We start from the raw sequence: 3,963 nt of genomic DNA on the forward strand, positions 1-3,963 counted from the left end.
AAAATAATTGCTTTTAAATTATTTTGTATTTAAAAAAAGCAAAAACAACACACAATGTATTATTTTGTACTTTTGTTTTGTTTTTTGTTCATATGAAAATTATTTTTTCCCTTAGTAAAAATGTAAAAGAAAATGTTTTGTATAATTTTAAAATGCTTTCCTGACAATGTAAATGTTATAGTGTCTAGGATAAAATAAAGTAGACTACACATCCACTATAAGTGTATAAATGCTCAACAATAACGTAATTCTTAATTACTTTGATACGAGATACATACAATGTAATAATGAATTTAAATACAACATTGACATAAAATTTTATAGTGTAATTGTATTTTACGTTACATGCCGTTGTTCGTTACGCCAAGTACAGACATGGATTAATAATTTGTCGAAGACAAGTCAAGACCAGTCAGCGGTCGTCGTCACTGCGCTACCAGGTCGATTCAGTGTACTCCAGCCAGACCCCTCACAAAGAGAACGACAATGTGGCCGCTGCAGTCGCAGTGAGCCGTTTCGTGAAGCGAGGCGCCACGATATCTGGCAACACTGCGACGTCTGGGTGTGTGGGGAGGATAAAACAAAGGTCGCCCCGCACCAGCTGGCAACGCCGCGCCCCTGACGGTAGCTTACAAGCTTACTCCCCTTCTACTGCAACGTGGACCTGTCCGTTGTCCTTGTTCAAGTTCAATACCTATTTGTGCATCAGTCATTACATCATTGCATGTTCGAACAATCATTGCTCGTTTGAAAGGCTAAAGCTATTATTTATATTGACTTTTTCAGCACCAAAATACGAATTAGTTCGATGAAAATATAGTAGGTAGTACAAGTATAATAGGACATAAAATAATCAAAAATAAACAATGTGTATCAAGAGTTCACCATTGTACATAACAAAACCAAACATCTTTTTAGATCTACAGTGTTGAATTTATTATAATAGTGATTAAATAAATACAATATACATGACGAATGCATTAGTTTATATGAAGATTCGCCTAGTTCGTGTGAGTTATGTATGGTGTGAATTAACATAAATTGTTTTAGGGAAATTCCAGAGTTTGATTCGTTTTGCTGCTCAGCGTTATTTTATGGGGAAGTAAATCAATGGTAGGCTATGTATTAGATTCGAGAATTGAATTGTGTCAAATCATAATTTTACTACTAACAGGTATTGTGATGGTTGAACTAGAGAAAATAACGCAGTGACGTTATTTGTGTGTGATCGTTGTATGTTTGTGGCATGTATATAGTGAGAGAATATTCAAAACTATCAGGCTTGAACAGATTTATTACAAATTTCTTGAGGTATCGAGAAAGGGTTACTGACGCTAGCGCTATCTTGGATCAACAAGGTGATCCCCACTCCGTTGGAAGTTGAAGGCAAAACATAGGTCAAACCATCTCTTGAAATATATGCTTTCCATATAATAAGTACATATTTTCAAGGATCACGTATAGGCATTGAATTATACTTTAGTATAGAAAGTATACGATACTACAGGATGGAATATGACTAACTTTTTTGTTATAGTCGAGAGAGAGTTCATGTTCATTAGCGAAGATAGCGCTAGTGTCTGCAAGTAAGGCTGGCGCTGGACTCAGCTTGTCAACTGGATACCATTGTACCTTCACAGTCTAAATTTGTTTCTACTTTTCACTAGAATTACCTAAAACATTATTGAGCATGAATGGGAGACTTCTAAAAGGCCTACCATATGGCTGCAATCAATATTATTATGTTAGTCCAAGCGCAAATACGTCACATTTTTTGTGTTTTTATATCAATATGTAAGTATTAAACACATTTAAGAATGTACGGACATTGATGGAGTTGTACGCAAGTTACATACACTGGATGAAGACGAAGCTTTCATCGGAATCGTAATCGTCGGTGGTGAGTCAACTTTTCATTTCTGTCGGGGTTTAGATCCTTAGAATATATCTGTAATGACTAAACTTCAATGTATTTTGTGCGATGAGCAAGAGTAAAATGTGGGGCCAATTATTGTAGCTAAGGAACAACAGAACTGTTTACTTCGTCATTCTGGGAATCTTTATATGAGCTGTATACTAAGTTTGTGTAGGCACTGAGTCCAGAAAAATGAAGACCAATCTTTATGGAAGTTCGAAGAAGGAACCTCTGACTTGCTGAAGCGTTTGACAAGAAATGATCGTATCCCAAAACCCTAATGGGAGTAGTTTATGAGTCGTGCGGTACTCACTATTGACACATAACAAATACTAGGCGCAGAATAGAACCAGTCCTCTCCTGTTTGGAGTGGTCATGAGCATTTTAACATCCTGACAAACAACGTTACAGTCTCGCCTCCTTGTACAGAGAATACGCTTGAAGACTAAGCAGTTCGAAGCGTCCCTTCTGGTGATCTAATTCTCCAATCGCCTTCCTTATTTCGACAGAGTCCGTGAAGGAATTGAAAATGAATATTTTGAAACTATACCTTAAATTAACAACTCGGTGGCCAATGGATTCGAAATATTTTACGTTTAGCAAGAGCTTCCTTTCCGAGGCTGTTGAAATTCAGCTTCCAGTTCCACTTTAACCCAAGTGCGATCGTACCGAGACATCTTTACAAGTTATCACGTTATCGAAGGGGTCAGTGTGGATGTTAAGTAACTCAGGAAACAAAAATTCATACATACAAACTATCCTTTTATCATACATACTAACTTTGTTCTTTTAATCCAACCTCGAAATGACTAGACCAATACGAAGTGACTCGATTAGGTGTTCATGATACTATACCATACCAAAAGTTCCTCAAATGAAAACTTCGATAGAGACAAGGAATATCGAAATAACTTTGTTCCATCCATACCCGGTCAGTTAACATCTCTGGACATTCTTCAGCTGTGATTAGGCGCATACGGAAAGGGCGAAGCGACCGGACTATTTCCACTGCAATATGTTTTTTGAGACCCCGTTGCACTATGAAACTGTGGTATACACCCAATATACTGCTCTACTGTCAATATATAAACTAAAATTGTTTTAATTATTTATCATGGAAATAAAGATCTAGTACCTAAAGCTCGTCATCAATAGCTTAATCTTCTAGAAATTAGGCAATATAATAACAGATAGCTAAATGTAGTTAGATGTATGATGGAAGTAAATATTGTAGAATTTGTGTAATAAATAGGGTAAAAGTAGAGTTCAACAATAGTACAAAATGTAGGTTTTTCTGTTTATGTAGGCCTATGTCATAATAACACATAGTTTTTCAAATGTCTATAAGTCCTACTACATACGGTAATAGTAATGGAATAGTAATAGTTACTGATTTATTGTTTCACTGAACGATGGCAAATGTCCGGAAAATCCTGTTTCCTTCACAATCCTTCCATCGTCAAAAATAACCTTCAAGCAAAGAATAGTAATAGGTCAGATTATTTTACAATGTATGCTATTTAAACCCACCCATTTTCGTAATGTTACAAACTGAAATGGCAAACGTAATTTCTTTTTTTTTTAATAAAAATTTTTAGTTTATTTTTCACCATATATTCAGATCCATGAATTTTCACAGTGACCACTAAAGATATTTTAACACATAAAATTATATTTAATTTTGTTCAAATAACTTTTATAAATATAAAGGTAACAACAATTGTCACCAGTTCGAGTAGCTAAGAAAAGTGCATTTATACATTACATTTCATAGATGAAACAAGCTTGCTTCCTAACAGACCAGTATTCAGTATTCCAACCAAGCAAAAGGAGTTCGCTTCAAAATGTCTCCAAGGCTCAACAACTCGAGAGACGGGACAGCGCGGCGCGGCGGTCAAGATCCCTCCCCTTTCCTATGAGCAGGTAGACTCGTCCATGCCAGCGGCGGAAACCCTCATGGCCTCGTTCTATTCCAGCCGTCTGTCTCTGTCTCACTCCCCCCCCTGCCAACCTTCCCAGTTCATAACACTGTTGTGTTTAGAATTACT

At 36.4% G+C, this 3,963-nt stretch overlaps 1 long non-coding RNA gene across 1 annotated transcript; it reads right to left on the reverse strand.

Moving 5' to 3' along the window:
• Positions 1-211: 211 nt before the first annotated feature.
• LOC124360524 lies at positions 212-3,963 on the reverse strand. The gene is made up of 2 exons (XR_006922247.1): positions 3,681-3,963; positions 212-694 (listed from the first exon to the last, which is right to left on the reverse strand). It is a non-coding gene; the product is annotated as an uncharacterized LOC124360524 (long non-coding RNA).

The sequence above is a fragment of the Homalodisca vitripennis genome, chromosome 4 (genome assembly GCF_021130785.1).
Source record: "Homalodisca vitripennis isolate AUS2020 chromosome 4, UT_GWSS_2.1, whole genome shotgun sequence".
Classification (NCBI taxonomy): Eukaryota; Metazoa; Arthropoda; class Insecta; order Hemiptera; family Cicadellidae; genus Homalodisca; species Homalodisca vitripennis.